A 19,134-nucleotide genomic window follows, 5' to 3' on the forward strand; every position below is an offset into this window, starting at 1 on the left:
TTACAAAATCACACAACTGTTTTCCAAGATAACAAATGTTGTATAATATTTTGCAGATCATATTGAAGGAAAGCAAAACTTTCTAAAGATATGGAGTAATAAGGACAACTCAATAATTGAAGTTTGTTTTTCCATAAATATGTAACCATAGAATAGTATCAGGGATGAATAATATGGTCCAGGAAATAAAAGAAAGCAGGAAATAGACATTCCTGCAAAGACAGGGTAGGACAGAAGCAGCATGGAACATTCAGCAAAGGATTAGACCAGCATAGATGCTGCCTTTCTTACATGCTCTGATGAACAGTTTCCTTGGATAAGAAGAGGAACTGTAGAAGAATTCACTGCATACTTGAGCATTTGTTCGATGTAAATAGGTATGAGAAGACAGGCATTCTTATGAGTAAGTATCCTCCATGTTTCTTCTTTTCTTGTTTATCTAAGGATGAAGCTAGTGTGTGCCAAGGTCTTTGTTATGTTGCTTGGAGGAGGGAATGATGGGGAGGTGTAGGAGTGAAAACTAAAACCTAGGTTCATTTTCATTAGAAAGAACAGTGAACTCATAAAAGAAACGTCCGTTGAAACTTAAAGACTAAAGAAGGAGATGGATATAAGAATTGAGAAGAAAGTTAGGTAAGCCAGGACTAAAGTGTTTTTATAAATTTGACAGAGAGGTGAGATTTAGGGGAAGGGACTATTAGGTTTTTAAGGAGTTAGTTGAGTGGAGTAGATTCCTAGTAGTTTTGCTCTGACCTAAACCATGAGATTCTTCTCTGCGACATTGTAGACAGAGTTTGGTAAACACGAACATTACTTTTCAGCTGGAATGCACCAGCTCAGGGATGACTCAACAGTTGGGGCACTGTCTTCCAGGCTGTGATACATATATTCAAACAATGGTCATTGTATGCTGCTTGAATACATACTCGGATGTGGATCTGGGAAATACCAGGTAGAGTAGTACTCAGCTCTCTAACCACCATTCCCAGCAACTATTTGCATATTTTGTGCTTCCAGAATTCACAATCCTAAGTTCTGATATCTCAAAGGTTCTGGCTTCAAGGAGAAGAACTTGGGACCAGTGCCCACTGATGAGTTCCCCTGAACCTAAAACTACAGCTGCCTCCTGGTCATGTTGGACTCCTCATGCTCGTGGACCAGTAGATAGATCAAAGAGTTAACTCTATTGGTTGATATGATTGACCCTGATTATCATGAAGATTTAGGAATGCTGATACATATTGGGACTTGTGGTGTTTCTAGGCCATGGGGAAAAGGGCAATTTCAAAAACTGTGGCCAAATAAAGGCAAGACAACCAAAGGCTCAGATCCTTCAGGGATGCCACCAGGTAAGCCAATGAAATCAGTTCAGTTTCTAACCAAGGATAATGAAAATCTAGAAAGGATAAGGAGGAGGGAGATGATGAATACTAATGAGGGCCTAGGACTAGATGCCGTAGAGAAAGTGTATCTTGTTCCACTAGGACTTAGTGACCATGTTAGCTCGCATGGAGCTCTGCTGAATCTGAGTGGTGCAGGCGGCAGCCTCTGACATTTATGTACTGTTCTCTACATCCATATCCCACACTTACCTCTGATTTCAGTCACAACTGTGGGGAAGAGAGTTCCAGATAATCTCACATTCACCTTGCATGGGTAGCTGCCCACCTCAAAAGCAGAAATCTTTCTGGATTCTGCTCTCAGAGCTTTCCCCGAGGTAATGGACGTCTGCCTGACTAGTGTGCAAGAACAGCCATAAGAAGTGGGTGGAAGTTAATGCCCCTGGGGACAACCCTCAACTACTGAGTGAGAAGAAGCGATAGTTACATACTCCAGACTCCAAACCTTTAAGGCAGACAATTCTAGGAGGCGTGCTGGGTGCCTCCTAGAAGTTCCTGAGGAATAGAGCCCCTCTTGCCCATCGCAGCAGCTCCTCGAGGGACACTTATATTTGCTTCTACCCTTCCCTGTTCTACTTCTCCATTCTCTCACACTGGTGTCCTGAATCTCTTTGTAAATGAACTACCAGCACTTAAGGCCTTCTTATGTTCTGATTCTAGGAGAGTGAAAATTATGGCAGTTCTTTAAAAAGGAGGGAGAGGGAGCAAGAATATTTTGTCTACAGAAATAAAATTATTTCCGGGTGTTCTATAGATTGTAAAATCATTTATCTTTCCATTATCCAGCTGCCCACTTTCAAGTTCTTTGGTTTACATTTCTTTGGTCCTATGTTGTCTTCTCTTCTTGGAAATAGCCAGTTACCCATAACTCATCTCCGTTTAGTCTCTGGTTGGTGACATTGCAGTCCCCAAAGCTGTGCCCCTCACTTTGCTTAGGTTTATGTTACAGCAAAAAAAGGTAAGACACCACCAGAATTCTGGGATATGTTTAGCACTTGCTCAAGAGGCTACAGTTCTTATACATTTTTATTAAACGGTCGATTTCCTCACAGTCCCTGTGGTTAGTTGTGTTTGGAAGTATTTGGCTATGAAGTCAAACATCTAAGTATGGTCTTCCTTTAGAAAACACCAGACTGTGAGTCAGAATTCCTTGATACTTTTCCATTATTCCACTTATGTTGAGAAACCTCCTACCCTCTGCAGGCAGTTTCTCCATCTGTCATGGAGCCAGCCAGCACTTGTCTGTGTCCCAGACGCAGAGAAACAGAGTTGAGAGTGCTGGGAGCCTCTTTGATACTTAAATCAGGATCTGGCCTAATTCTGCCACACTCTGTTATGTTTATAATCTAAAGAACTTCTATTAGTTGTCTTATCTTGATGAGGTTGAAAATAGTCTTTAACTACAAAAGAAAGAATGATCTTTCCTGCTTTTACGTAATAATTTACTTCTGATATTAAACTACTTCGGAGATTAAACTACTTCTAAGTGAGGTAGAAGACAAAATCACTTAAAATATGAATGGACTGTTAGTTCTTTACATCTCTTTCCGAACTTCATCCCGACCAAGTCAATACTATGCTTCCTTCTAATTTTACAAAGATGCATTTCTTCAGATAAAACAATGCACAAATCCAGAGTACACTGCTAGGAAGCTAAGAATGCCATTTAAGAGTACACTGTGAGGACATACGCATAAGCCTATCCTATACTGAAGCTCTGCGTATGAAACTACAGTTGGGAATGAGGGAAGGGGTATGGGAGCAAAGGATTGTATGTAGCTGCAAAGTTCATTTCCTGTGATTTTACTTTTGGTATGGGAGTGTGTGCGTGTGTGTGTATACACACACTCTAGGCTCCTGTTTGTGTGTTGTTAGGGTATTGTTGAGAGGTAGTCTGCAACAAAATATAACCCCCACATATTATCTTATAGAGATGTCTTTAGTTCTGCACATCTCTTTAAAGTTCTTTGACAAAAGCTTTGGCTCATTCACTTATCTTAGGATCAAGCACTCTAAGCAGATCAATTACTTATTTGATCTGCAGCACTGGTGGTGGGGGGGGGGTGAAGTTTGCCTGATTGAGTCAGTGCAAAGCAAATGATTGTCAAGAAATTACTTGTAAGTACTAAATTAAAACCACAAAAGCAACTGAAATTCTGGGCAGAAAGTATAAAATCTGATAGTCATGATTCCAGTGTTTATACTAAATCTGTAAATGCCAAAATATTGGTGTAATTTTACGCAAAATAAAAGATCTTCCCATTGGAGGTTAAATTAATTTTTTCCATTTTCTCATGCTATTGTGAGTGAAAGCAGTGATGGTAATCTAGTTGCTATTACGTCCTTATTATGTTCCAGGTAAAATGTTTAGCACTTTATAGTCAATCTTATTTAATTCTCACAAAAACCTTCATGAAGTATGAGTACCTTGAAGTGACTTATCCAAGCTATATTACTATTAAGTTAAACTACAATACCAAACTTCTGACTCTAGTGCTATAAATAAATTAATGTCTAGGCTAGTTTTGGAAATTAGCTACACTTCTAATTGTAAGAATGAGTCAAACTGTAGGATTGTAATTAACTCTTATTGGAAGCAGAGGGACAGAAGAGTGGAGGAGCACATAGGTTAATGTAATAATAATAATAAAGTTCTAGTTCTGACGGTCACAGTGTGCGTGCATGAGTGTTCATTTTTATTATACTTTTCATTATGCTTTATACTTTACATCTTTAGTAAATGTTTCCTTCATGTGTATCAATTTTTACATAATACAGTAGCACATTGCCAACATTTTGGAAACTATTAATTTAGTGTATCAAGCTTTTGGTTTCTTCATATGTTAAATGGAGATAATAATACTTATAACATTGTTGTTAAAATTAGATGAAATAATATATAAAAAGTATGCAACAGAATGGCTGGTATATATGCATATATATATATATGTGTATATATATATATATATATATATATATATATATATATATGATTATCATTAACTCTATGTATGTATGTAAGTAACTATTTATATTTATTTTGTTCCAATTTTTAGTCATTAAAAGTGTAACTTAGTTTGGGGTAAGTTTTGAAACATCATGCATAAATATTGCATTTAATCCGTCTTGAAATGTTTTAGGCATACAACTACATTCTTAATGAAGTTGGCTGTGTCTTAATAATACATTTATCTTGGAAAATAAGCACTAAACAGCTTTCTGTAAAATGCAGAGAGCATATCGAAAACATCTCGTGTTACAAATGCTGCCTAAGGTCTTGGTCATGATTGCTAATTGCAAAAGCCCTTGCCATAAATCAATTGACAATAGAATTTTAACAATTCATGTAAAACATTATGCTGGAAATTCTGGGCATAAGGCAAGTCATATTTGATTATGAATTGTGATTTAGCTATACTACAATTAGATTGTATAATTTTGCCTTCTTACTTACAAGACAGATACAGGAAAGACTTCTGTAGGTTACTAAATTCAACAATTCCATCTTATTTCTGCTTCTTGTCCTGAGACAAAAATCAAGTATGTGGTAGAGTGTGTGCAATCAAATCAAGCATCTCTCATTTACTTTGAAAAGTCTATGAACTCATTCAAAAATATAATTTTCTTTAATTTTTTTGGCAAAAATACATACTCAGACCATCACACTAAATTCCAGACTGCACTTTTCCAAGCAATTTGGGCTAACCACACTTCTGACCAACTCTTCTTCCACACAAACAAACAACCATGGAAGTTATCATATCATGTAGATCTGGATTTTAAGGTTCAATTCAGAATCAATTGAGAAAGATCATCAGGGATGTCTGGATCTTCCCATTGGACGTTAAATTAATTTTTTCCATTTTCTCATGCTATTGTGAGTGAAAGCAGTGATGGTAATATAGTTGCTATTTCGTCCTTATCATGTTCCAGGTAAAATGTTTAGCACTTTATATTCAATCTTATTTAATTCTCACAAAAACCTTCATGAAGTATGAGTACCTTGAAGTGACTTATCCAAGCTACATTACTATTAAGTTAAACTACAATACCAAACTTCTGACTCTAGTGCTAAGACTCTAGTGCTATTACATATAGTAGTTATCGTATGCTCAGTTTCACTGTATTAATTCTTTGACCATTTATTCACATATTATCTATTTGCTGCAATCAATTGCCAAGAGTTGCCTGTAGCAACACACTACCTAGCCTGAAAAGAATTTTTCACTGACTGAAAGGAAATTTTTGAGGCTCCATCTTAAGACTTCAAGGATTCTGAGATAAGAGGAAGAAGTAACAAGTTAGTCATGATCTTATAAAGCCTTTAATCAGAGGCTTTCCTGACAGGATCTTACATGATTTATAATCTATAGTTTTTCTCCGTGTTTCAGGTAGGAGAGGATAAAGAGGAAAGGGTTATAAAGCTGTTTGACAAGTACTAAAGTAAAGCCAAAAAATAAGTAATTGCTAAATAACCAATTTGAAAAAGAGTGAAATGGTAAAGATTAGAGGTTTTTCTCAGTCAAGCATGCTAGGCCATGTACGACTTGAAGTGTTCAACGTCAAGAGGATGACTTATTTACCACTCTTATTGAAACTTGCCTTGAAGAAAAATGTCTAGACACATTTAACAGCCTCCTTGCTCATTTCCAATCATAAGACTTACTTTTCTCTCTTCTTCTAGCCAAATGGACAACCAACTGATAGTAAGTGGACCACCTACACTTTGGATTATTATTATTACCATGGATTTTTTGCTGCAATATCTTGCTGTTTGATTCATTTCCTATGAATGCAGAGCCATGAAGGATATGGATTTGGGGCCACCTTGTGACAGATTTAGAAAATTTTTTCAATTTTGGTTTTCATTCCTAAATCGTTATTGTTCAAAAAACGTCTTTTGCAAGACTATCATATGATAATGGCTGATTTTTACAAATGAAAGGATGGTCACCAGTATCATAACACATTCAGTTACACATATTGACTTGGTTCTGTGTGCCAGCCACTGCCATAAACCATCACATACATTATACCATTGAACGCTCAAGTGATCCTATGAAGTACATGCCATCGTATCTCCATTTTACAGATGAGGCAAATGAGGTTTAGAAAGAACAAGTAATTTGTCTAAGTTCATGCTGAGAACAAGTGAAATCTTAGAAAGCTTCAAAATATTCTGGTTGCAAATGTGAAAAAAAATGGTTCTATATGAAAGTGCAAAATTACATGAAAATATTAAGATGTAAATCAACATATTTACCCTCTACTAACATTTTAAAACTTCAAATTGCATCTCATTAGCATATTTTGGATTAGAGGTTCTATTTTTACAAAAGCACAAAATAACAACAACAAAAATAAAATGCAAAAAACCTGGCAGAACACCATAAGAACTAATAATATTACGAATAAATTCAGTATGATAGAAATTAAAAAGCTTAAATATATTCCATCTTTCATACTCATATCCCTCTGATCTTATTCTTGACCTTTTAAGTATATCATGTTAAAAGAGGCTGTGTGTGTGTGTGTGTGTGTGTGTGTGTGTGTGTGTGTGTAAAACCAAAAGAGCAGGTATTTTCTAGCTAAAATTGATACTAAGTACCCTTGGATTCTATTTTCAGTGTACTGGATTTGTTATTAAATCATATGTCTTATATTAGTCCTTCAGGGATCTCAGACATCATCAAAAATGCAATCCTTGTATTCCACTTTGTCATCTGTATTTCCTATCTCAAATAATGGCAGTAGACATGAAGTTCCACTGCCCAGCTCCCCCTTCAAGGATGAACTTGCTGTTTCAGTGCAGAGAGCTGCCCTGACCAAGGTCACATCCTGCCTGGGGCAGCATGCACCCAGTTCCTTAGTGAGAGGGTGAAGGTGGGCCATTGCAGCTCTAGGCAGGACAAAAATGTTGGCTTTGGGGCTTGCCCTGCTGGGTTGTCTAAGTCTACTGTGTTTCCCTGAAAATAAGACCTAGCCGGACAATCGGCTCTAATGCATCTTTTGGAACAAAAATTAATGTAAAACCCAATATTATATTATGTTATGTTACATTACGTTACGTTACGTTACGTTACATTACATTATATTATATTATACCCGGTATTCTATTCTATTCCATTCCATTCCATTCCATTCCATTCCATTCCATTCTATTCCATTCCATTCCATTCCATTCTATTCTATTCTGTTCTATAAGACCCAGTCTTATAGTAAAATAGTAAAATGAGACTGGATTTTATATTAATTTTTGCTCCAAAAGATGCATTAGAGCTGATTGTCCGGCTACATCTTATTTTTGGGGAAACACAGTATACAGGGCTTGCACATGCAATTTGACTGTTCACCTCTGCCCAGCCCTCCTTCTTCCCCCTTTATTTTCTTAGGTTTTTGATACTTAACAAATGTCTTGAACTCCAAAATCATTTGAGAATCTACCTCCTGTTTTTATTTTATAGAGATGAAAGAAAAACATGACCTAAAATTTTCCACCTCAGCCGTGTTCAAGTATATAGTAGAATAGGGTTAGCTCTATGACTGTTGCACAACTGCTTCTTGAGAAGCCAAGCTTCATCAGAATCTGCTTCTTGAGAAGTCAATCTGTGCCAACACTTTTGTTAATGCTCTAAATCCTTTTCAAATGTTTTGAAGTGCTGCTCTCCTTTCTTGGCAATACCCTGACCAGGCTTGCAATATAAAATCGTGATGATAAAAGATGACAGAAAACCCAGAATACAGAGTATTTGCACTGATCAGCCCCCTTTTTAATGGGATCTGTGAATATTTTCCATTCGACTTGAAAATTTGAGTTTTTCTTTTTTCTAGCCCTCACGAGAAATACTTAGGAATTGGACGGCTTTCTCCCGAGAAGTTGAAGCACACAGCTAAAGGTACTTTTTATTAGAGACAGGCCAAAAGCAATGTGACAGATCCCTAACAAAGTTTTTGACTTAAAGTTTTCCTAAAGTCCTGAGCATCATATTCGGAGTTTTAGAGTTCATTGCCTTTACTCAAAATTGATGCCCTATCAAAACTCTATGCTTTGGTATCTCTATAACATGGGGAGGTTACTACAAGTTACTATAGTGGTTTTCAGTCCTACTGTGGCAACTTAAAGATGGCTGAGAATTTTTTTGCTAGTCTTTGCATTGAGAGGTGGAATCTAATTCCCCTCCTTTTGAATCTGAGTTGATATTAGTGACTTGCTTAACAAACAGGATGAGGCACAAATGATGTGGCATAACTTTCGAGCTAAATCAAATCAAGACTTGCAGCTTCACCTTGATCCCTAGGACCACTCACCCGGGGAGCCTCTGAGTAGACCAATGTTTTCCGGGGAACCATAATCCCTGGAGGCTTTAAAAGCAAATCTTTAAAAGCAATTAATAACAAACAATGAATTAAAAAAGAGTAAAATTTTTTGTGCTTTTTTTTTGGAGAAATTAATATCGTTTTATGTTTACTGTTGTGCTCCACATTTTCAGTTATTAATAAACCAAAATTGTTATTGCTGCTTTTTCTCCCTATCATTGAAGAGGCAAATACATGAAAGAAACCTATTAAGTAGCTACAAAACAAAAAAAGTTTAGCACAATTCCATCATGTAATTGAGCTGACTTTTCTGAATCTTCCTTATTAGTTGCATGATAAATGAAGAGTATTAATTGAGAAAAATCAACTCACCTCCTCAAAACTGTCAGTACAGCCTTCTGCACCCACTTTGGCTGCAGGTCCAGACAGAGGTCTCTTTGTGAAAGCTTCACACTTAATAAAGAGAGATTTTTTGAGATGAAATATTTACCTGGTTTAGATTTTCCTTTGTCATTGAAAGCATTGCCTTTTGGGTTCAGTGATGAATCGAAATGATTGCATCAGGATTGCTTCACAATTTTCTGGAAGCCATGGGCAACTCACACTGCCAAAGGACACTGAACCCAGTTGTCACAGTGAAAGGAATTCCCAGGGTACCGGGGTCAGAGTGCGAGGGTAGCCAACATGCACCTAAAGCTGTTTCATTCACACTAATTCCCAATTCAAATTTAATTATTAGTTCAGAAAATTTCTCCTGCTTCGCTGATTCCTTTAACTCTAAAGAATGGAGGTTAGCCAGGTCCCCAGACTGTGCTTTGGAATTTGCTTATATCAAATAATCGAAACCATTGCTATGGAATTTAGAAGTAAAGGGACACAATAGCTAAAACTAAACAGACATCTGTAACATACTAAGTTGCATAAAGACAAATATTTTTTTCTTGCTGTTTTGTTCAGTACTGAACACCCAGCACCTAAACATTCCATGTTGGCAGAAACCTAATAAGTAAGCGCTTTTGAAAGCCTTTACATGATTTTTCAATATTTATAGTGTGATCTATTCTGAATCATTCTTAATTCTTTGATAAATTTGGGATGGGAAGGAGTGGAATGTGTCCTCCTGCGCTGGCACTGAAGCAGTGCACTAACACATGGCACAGTAGAAGCAGAGAAACAGAAAGGGGTAAAGAACTAGTTTCATCGAAAGGCACAACTCTGCTAGATCCTCTTTAAACTCTAATATGATGATTTTGAGGACGTGGAAAATGCCTTAATTTTAAGAAACAGGTTGCCGCAAATAAAAGACCTGATTTCTGGCCAGCCCTGGAGATCAATGTCCTCTCTTTGAAAATAATTCTCACTGACTATTTGAATAACATTCTACATGATGACTAATATTTGTAGTTTTTAAAGTTAATATGGCAACTCTATGTGGCACTTTTTCTTCTATTTGATTTTGCAGAACTCTCTGTGATACCATAATGCTCTTTATAGGAGGTAAGCTATGATCTCATCAGCAAAGATATCACCTTCAGAAAGCATTAATAGAAACATATGACTATTTCACAGATGTCTTACATTAAAAGAAAAAACTTTAATGCTAATAGAAGAAAACAAGCAAGTAGAGAAACCACATGCTAAAAACACAATATTATTTCTCATAGAATAGGATTTCAGGAGGGTCTAGGGTCCATTGCGGGGTCTTTATAACAGACAAAACATGATAGTTGTCTGAGCATTTGTCAACAGAATGCTGAGTTAAAAAAAATATGTGTTACATGGTCCAATGTTAATAGACAATATTTCTCAACCGTGGCTCCAAATGGAATATAATATAAATTATAAATTGATATATAAGTATATACAGTAATACGTAGCTTTATAAAATTCAACTAATAGTCAGACATATACTTATAAATATACGTGTTATAGAACAAGATCTGATTTTTAGTGACCAAATGCGCACATCAATTCAAATATTACACTTTCCTAAATAATTCAAAATCAAATTCACATCAGGCTCACTTACACATTAGGCACAGTACACAAACTAATTTTATAATAAATTATTTTAGAAGACCATGAAGATGTTTCGATACCTTTTAAAATCAAAAGAAAAAAAAAAACATGAAGCTTTAGAGTGAAAGACAGTATTAATTTTTTGCATAACAGAAAAAAACAATTGTGGGGCCTACAAAAATCTACTAAATTTTGCCTGAAACAGAAGAAAAATATTAAAAGTTATATCAAAAATAAATTCAATATTGATATCAATGCGATGGGAGAGCTCCACAAAGGCAAAAGTGTTTAGGGCCAATGAAAGTCAGTTTACAACCCTGTCAACATTAAATTAATGTAAACAGAGATTGTTTTGTTTGTTTGAATACAAAGCATTTTGGATAGCTTTGCTTTCTGAGGATCATAATTAGACAAAAGAAAGATGGGCCTACCTTCACGCAGTGCTACAAAAAATAATAAATTGCCAAGAGAGTAAGGGGGCAACGGTCAGCCTGGAAGTCATGTTTATCCTGGATCCTTTCTTTCCTGTTTCCTAGAGCCTCTAGGCACTAGTACACTTAGCTGTCTCTTAGAACTTGTGTTGGCTGGAGTGCTCCTGGGGCTTTTTATATTATTACAACACTAAATGTTTGTGGGCCTTCATCCTTACACTATGTTACTGGAAGTAACACAAAATCCAATACGCCACACTGCACTTTGAAACTGACCCTGAGAGAAACAAACACCCCTAGGTCTCTTAACAAATGCTCAGCATGCTTACAATTTAACCTGATTTAGTACAATTACTATTTTGATTAATGTACATGTCATTCTGTTAGAGCTGCTGTAACAAAAATACCATAGACTAAGTAGCTTAAACAACAAACATTTATTTCTCACAGTCCTGGAGACTGAAAGTCTAAGACCAAGGTGTCAGGAGATTCCATGTCTGGTGAGGACCCACTTCCTGGTTAAAGACGACCTTCTTCTTACTGTGTTCTCACATAGCAGAAAGGGTGAGGGATCTCTCTGGGATCTCTTTTATAAGGGCACTAATCCCATTCATGAGGGCTCACCTTCATGACCAAATCACCTCCCAAAGGCTCCACTTTCAAATACCATCACATTAGGTTTCAACTTATGCGTATTGGGGAGACAAAAACATTCAGCCCATAACAGTATATACCTCTTAATTTGATTATTTGTATTTATATCCCTATGTTTTATAATATTTTTATTTTGAAATAACTTTATACTTACATGAAAGTTGCAATAACAGTATAAAGAATTCCGGAATACTCTTCATCCAGATTTCCCAGTATTTTCTAAGAACCAGAGTTACAATTATCAAAATTAAGAAAATAAGTGTGATACACTGCTATTATTTAATCTACAGACTTTATTCAATTTATGACAATTGTCCCAAAGATAGTCTTTCTATATATGGATAGCTTGATAGATAAGTAGATGGATACAAGTAGATGTATGGAAGGGTGGATGGATGAAAAGAGAAAGAGAGAGAAAGAAAGATAAAACTACTCCAGGATCCAAATTTAGGGTCATGTATTTTATGTAGTTGTAATGTCTCTTTAGTCTACTTTATTCTAAAACAGAATTTCCTCAGTTTGGATTTGTCTGATGTTTCTTCATGATTAGATTCATTTTGGGGAGCAATATCCCAGGGTGAGGTTGTACAGTTCTCAGTGTGTCATCTAAGAATATATTTCTATTTCCATATGCACAAATAATAGTTCAAAGGATTTTGCACCTCAGCAAATAAAACATTAAAGTATCAATGTATGCCCTAGAGAAAAAAAATGAGTTGTTGAATGAAACTCCCTTCCTGGGTTCCCACTCTTTTTCATCTTGTTTTGTAGGAATAGTTTCAGTATCTGGGTATAATGAGCACTGTCCCAGAACCCTTGCAGTCATTTTAATTAATAAATAATTTATTTTGACCTATCACCTTTCCTCTTTTCCGTAGCTCTATGCAGCAGTAGGCAGTTGCTCATAGAAGGTGTGTGTGTGTGTGTGTGTGTGTGTGTGTGTGTGTGTGTGTGTGTGTGTGTTTGGGGAAGAAGGGGTGGAATCTGTATTAAAGTGCTCACTAGTGAAGCAAGGCAAATGGTATAAGTATTTGGTTCTTCATGTTTTTACCTTTTGTGTTTTTTTCTGAACTTAATCATTTGTTCTTTAAATTAATAATGTCATTTAATAAATTCTTGTTATTAATTATTTAGGTAATGCTTTTCAGCATGTTATGCGTCAGGTATTGTGGTAGGGGCTGTGAATAAACAGTGAATAAGATAGTTTCTTTCTTTATAGATCCCGCAATCTAGTGAGAGTACTGACAGGTGAGTGAAATGCAGTGGGTAGTGTTATAATATGCATAAATGCAGAGGCCATGGCAGCACATGGACAGGACCTTTCAACCACCTTGGGGGAGTTGATTTATGAACTGAGCTCTAGGTTGGAGTGTAGAGCTCTTAAGGCAAAGGTTGCAGGGAGAGAAGTGGCACTCATAGGGAGAGCACTTACATCCACATGCTTTCTCCTCCACAAACACTGGGCCTGCTCGTAGAAATAACTCTAACATGGGAAATTAGTGCATGGAATTTCAGGCTACTTGTTGACTCTTCCTGGAAAAAAAGTAACCCCAAAATTTGAACTTTTAAATATTCAGTGAAGTTGTTGATAGTACTCCTAGGTCCATTGACAAATATATTCTTTGCCTATTTTTTTTATCATTGTTATTATGATTGTTACTATTATTGTTCATTTTCCAAGGGCTCAGAAAAAAATAAGCAGCTACCAAGGTAGTTAATAACTGGGTATTTACCACAATGTTCTGTTCAGCACATTCAAATCCTCAATATATACCAACAATTTGGGCATCAAATGGTCTGAGTCAGGGAAGCAGAGCCTAGAGCTGGACAAAGGCTGGGCAAAGCTGGGTAGCCAGCCATGGATAGACTTCAGTAGGGCAGCTTCTATCCAAGAAATGACGACTCAAACGCTTTCCTGCAGCACACATTCCCCTTCTAGACAGTTCAGCAGTCATAACTAAACTAATGGACACTCAGGAGAACACAATTACTTTTCTACCTCTGCTCCCATCTTTTTTATTTATTCCCCCTATTTATTATATATCCAATCTGGGTGCCATAGACTATAATGCTTGCTTTGTAGAAACTCCTAGAACAGGTTAAATTAAAAAGGCTTCTGTAGGAATCACAACTCTCTCTCTGTCTCTTAGGGAACCATTATTCCTTCTCATACATTACTGAGTATATCTTCTCAACAGCTTTGAAATCTGTCTCCTTTCTTCCTTCCATTCTTCCTTCCTCCTTTTCCCCCCTTCTTTTCTCCCTCTCTTTTTCCCTCCCTCCCTCCATATTTGTAATGCAGAACTATGACAAAACTTAAGAAGAAAAGAAGGATATCTGGGGTGCACATGAACAAAATCCTCTGCTTATAATGTTTCATTTTGATGACTGGAAGAATTTTCCCCAGACTTGCTTCTGGCTCTGTGTATTTCAACCTTGTTTCTCCCTTACCTACATCACGTGGGTGTTGTATACCTTAACATCCATTCTGATTTCCTCATCAAAAAGCTGGGTGAGTAGGCATAATAAGCAGAAGGATATTCCTAGAAGCTACTCTCACATGAGGCTGGCTAGTAAAAACAAAACCACTCATAACATGACTATGAACCAGTAAAACATATATCATTAAGTCTAAACTAAATTTAGGTATTCTCAACTCAACTGCCCCTTAGCCAGATCTCAAAAACACAGATACATTAATGTCATCCAATGCAAGAAGTGTAAAGAAGGGAAGTGGGAGCAAGAAAAATAAGCAGTCCTAATCAATTTGGTTAAAATATATGACTTCAGTAAATTTATAAAAAAATATATGACCCTTACTAGTGTCCCTCCCAAAGCCTTGAAGAGTCCTGGAACTTAAGCTAAGTAGCTTCGTGATACATTGATGAAGTTCTCATCAATGTGAGTGGCATAATTATTTAAAACATATAAAAATGTTCATCCTTATATGGCCAGAAAACAGGTTATTGGCAAACATTGTAGGAAAGAATTCAAGGATGCACTGAATAAGGCAAGCAAGCAAAGCCAAGCAAGCAGAGGATTTATTAAAAGAGGGGAAGAGAGTACACTCCCAAAACAGTGGGAGTGGGAAGGCCAAGAGAACAGCAACTGCACCGAAGAACAAAGAAGCCTAGGATTTTATCAAAACGAGGGCACGAAATATTCAAGGTTTAGGGATGGCATTATAAGCGTTTCCCAGCAGGTCCTCATTGACTACTTTTTTCCATCAGGAGGAAGAATTCCCTTGTCCCTACTTGGCCCTTGTGGGAGCTGTCATGGTGACACAGTGGGTGGAGATTTTCCCCTGCCATCAATGTTAATACTATTAGAATCAGTTATGATTAACTAAAGTTCTCCTTGAGAGGCAAGATGGCATCCTGGGTCTGTTCTTGGCCACCAAAATCTAGTTCTGGCTGATCTGGTAGCTCCACCTTTTCTTAAGAATTCTCTCATCTCCTCCCTCCTATGTCTGCCCTTACTTCATCTTCCCTTCCTCCCCCTCTCTCCCCATGACCCTTTTTATCCTGCCTACGGTAACATTTAGATTAATAACTGTGGTACTAATAACTGGTAACGGTGACAAATATAAAAGGACTTGTTGTACAGTCAAAATGGTGAATCAAATCTAGCTCACTGGAATGATTTTATGAAAAACTCCCATTAGGGTAAATCCAAAGAGATTTTTCTTTCCTTGGCACTAAAGTCATATTTCGCACTAGTCATAGACATTTCTTTCTGTCTTTCTGGATATCCACCCAAACCACTCTTGCACTGTTACATTAAAATTTGCATGTTAAATTTTAATTAATCAAATTTGTAAACTAACTCTTATTTGGTTTTCTCTTATGTAGCTCCTCAGAGAAAAATTAATGTGGGAGATTTTTTTTAATAGATGACGTATCCTTAGGGTAACGATACCCATTACTCTTTTTTCTCTTGAGTTGTCTATAATTGAAATGCTCAGAGAAAGGGACTTTAAAGGGAGATTTAGAAATCCTTGGGAAATTCCACAAGTGGATAAGGCTTCATAGCCATGTCAACAAATGATATTGTCCAGGAATTGGTGCGTCATGCATCAGGCATGCAGAAATTAGAATGAGGTTAACAGAAGGCAGCTGGGCTCTGAGCCTCTGGCCTCTGACTGCTGAGCCAGAATAACTATGAAAGCCTTCCTGTCTTCAGTAGATTTTTCTTGAATGTTCACTCTTTGTGAGGTGCTTAGGATTCAAATTCAGCTCCTTTTTTTAAGGGGGAAAAAAACCAAGAAGTCACTTAGGAAAGGGTTCACTGGGCTATAGGGAGACTCACAAGCAGGAGGGGGCAGACCTGGAGACCTTAATCCACATGGTGAGATGGAGGTTGGAAGAACTTGAACTTTCAGGACATGCCCAAGCAGGGGTGCTAACTGGGTTGAATTTTAAAGGATACATAGGTTGTTCCTGCAAAGTAAGAGGGAATAGTGAGCAAAGACTTAGAGGTACGAGAACTTGAAAGACTGAAGCTGAGGGCAGGAGGAGGGATAGATCAGGATTCAAGCAGCAAAAAAAAAAAAAAAAAATGTAAACACTATCCTGAAGACTATAGCATGGGGACAGATATTGAAGATTATAGCCAGGAAAAGACATGGCCAGATACATATCTTAGAAAATTCACTTGGCAGAAGTGAGTGAATGATGGATGGGGAAAGCTTGAGGTTAGACCACTGAGGAGATCTGGGTCAGAGAAAGGAGCACACAGTAGAGGAAAGAAATTCACTAAGAAGTTAAAAGTTACATGTTGGAATACTCACAGAAGCAAGTAGAAGGAGAAATAGAAATACTGACAGGACAATCATGAAGCAGAACTACTGACTGATGTTAAGAAATGCTAACAACACAACCAAAGGTGAAATAACAAGGACATAAAATTGTAGCATACACACAGCACACAGGAGTGACATGAAACATATCAAAACCTTAACAGCCATAACCTCTGGAGAATGAGATGACAGCTAATTTTTATTTTCTTTTTTACACGTTTCTATACTTAAAATGAATCCTATTTATGATGTAAAGAATAAACTTTGTTTTCTTTGTATAAAATAGTATCTTAAAAATTATTGTTACATGAAGAGGAGATCAAGAGTATGTAACCAAAAATGGACAGATATTTTTACAGGTGTGGCAGGCAATTATTTACAAAACTATTACTTTTTATTTTCTGTTTGTAGTATTTTTCAGCTCTATATATTTGTAATTTGTCATGATTTCTTTTTTTATTCAAAATAAATGTTCGTTTTTGCACCTAAGTTTACACTGTAATTTGTATTCTTTCTTTTAGAGCAGCTCCATAATAGTATGAGCTTTAGCCACAACAAAACATGGATCTGCCTAATTTATCATGTTTTTAAGCCACATGTGCATATTGTTCGATTGCTGTCTTCAATAGGATAGCCCTTGTCGCCTCACTTGGAGTCACATGGCTTCACCCAGCGTTCAAGAGTAGTGCCTATAGCTCTCAAAAAAAAAGCGCCCAGGTTTGTAGCATTTGCTGATTTCCATGGTGCAAACGTTACCACTTGGGGAAATTTATACCATCGAGAATTAATAACTGGTCTGCAGAATTCTTGATAATTTAACACTGTGTTTTTGTAATGGCGTGAGCTGGCTTGAGCACAGAAGTGACCTAAGAAATGCTGAGACCCACTCGCTGACCAAAGATGAGCTCCTGCAGGATCTTTGGGATGGAAACTCTCTTATTACAGAGGACTTATTTCTGCGTTTTTCTTTTAATGAAACTATGACCATGTTTTACTCTAGTGAATCAGTGTGCATATCTGGTTCATCAAGAGTAGAATTTTAAGTGGGGGGGTTGAATAAAATGAAGTGGTTTTACCCCTCAAGTGCCAGGCACCTCTACTCCTGGGTGTAGACGACAATTACAATTCCTTTAGTAAACTCATAGCCACTCTGAGAAGAAAGGAGTAGGAGAAAGAAATAAAATATCAGGGAAACTGCCCTGTGTTCTCACCCTTCCCCAGGGCTTCTCTTAAACCCAGCCCTGCATGTGGGGCCTTTGTCTTTCTGTGAAAGAAACACTCTTTGGCCTTAGATTGCAGGAACATTGGGAGTGCTGGACTCTAAAGTATGCCAATATTATCCATAGCCTGGGCCAAAGAAAACCAAGAAATATTTGGCACAAAGAAGTTGTCTTCGAGAAATTATTTCCAATGTTATATTTTCATAAACTTGTCACAGGCCTGCCATTTTAACAAAAGAAAGAAAACACCATAACCTTGAGTCTGCTGGCATCCTGTTGCCCTTTGCAGCCAAGTTTAAACTATTTCACCTCTTGCTTCATTTCTGCTCCTCTTAGTGGACTCGAGGCTGGCAGATCTGAGGCTACGGGCTGTCCCTTTGATTTTTTTCACCAATTATGTGTGCTTAAGTAATGTGTATTATGTAACACACTTTCATTTTGCTGATATTTTAGTTTGTTGAGCCATAAGCCCAACACGTTGTTCAAACCACAAAGCAGCATTTCCTGTGGCAGTGCCAGTCAGAGAGAAGCTATAGTCAAAGGTAACGTACTAATGATGCCCCTGGCAAGACCATATGACTCCACATTCTTGCTTTAAGATCTAGATTCCTCTCCACTTAATACACTGACATTGTACGTAGGATTTTAATATGAGGCTCAGCCTTCTGAGAAAATATCCCAAGACACATGGTGACTAGTTCAGATGTCTGACCTAACTGTGAAAGTTTGCAGACAGGAAATGACAATTGCTGTCCTGCTGTTAATGCGTGAGCAATTTGCTGTCTCTTGAGTAAAAAGTGCAAGCTGAGAAATAAACTCCTGCTGTTGAAATTTCTACACCTTGGAGTACTTCAATAAATTGAAGTAACAAGCCAGTGTTTTTTACTTTAATAGTGAAAGAGATTTGCTTAAAACCAGACCAAATTAACTGACTTAGAACAAGCAAGTTGTCAGTTAGATTCTTAAACCACTGAAAAATAGGCCTGTTTCCCATTGCACAAGTTTTCAAAGATGCTTTGAGGAACCATTGAAGGCAAGACAGTAATTCTTTGTGTTTCCTAATAATGCCATATTCTCTTATGTTATTTAAAATGTGTTATAGTTAAAATAGCATTTTATTAATTGGCCAAGAAATAATACTTGAAAGAGTATTTTATCCCTTAATGTGGTTTTCCCATCAGAGGTCTTAACCATTAAAATTTATTATCAACACTCCATTTCTCTTTCTTCCTAAGAACGTCCTATTCCAAGTCGTTAATCACTGGTGTTTCCAAACATTATAAAGGGAACCTTAT

The 19,134-nt window shown here is 37.0% G+C and overlaps 1 long non-coding RNA gene across 1 annotated transcript in view; it reads right to left on the bottom strand.

Moving 5' to 3' along the window:
• LOC109440609 (uncharacterized) overlaps positions 1–11,304 on the bottom strand; it is a 59,531-nt gene extending 48,227 nt beyond the window's left edge. The window contains exons 1-2 of the long non-coding RNA XR_016018697.1: positions 11,168–11,304; positions 9,090–9,170 (exon numbers count right to left, since the gene is read on the bottom strand). This is a non-coding gene — a long non-coding RNA (uncharacterized LOC109440609). The remainder of the gene's footprint in view (positions 1–9,089; positions 9,171–11,167) is intronic.
• Between the last annotated feature and the right edge of the window lie 7,830 nt (positions 11,305–19,134).

Source organism: Rhinolophus sinicus, chromosome 1, assembly GCF_057876585.1.
Source record: "Rhinolophus sinicus isolate RSI-liver-muscle chromosome 1, RSI-T2T, whole genome shotgun sequence".
Classification (NCBI taxonomy): domain Eukaryota; kingdom Metazoa; phylum Chordata; class Mammalia; order Chiroptera; family Rhinolophidae; genus Rhinolophus; species Rhinolophus sinicus.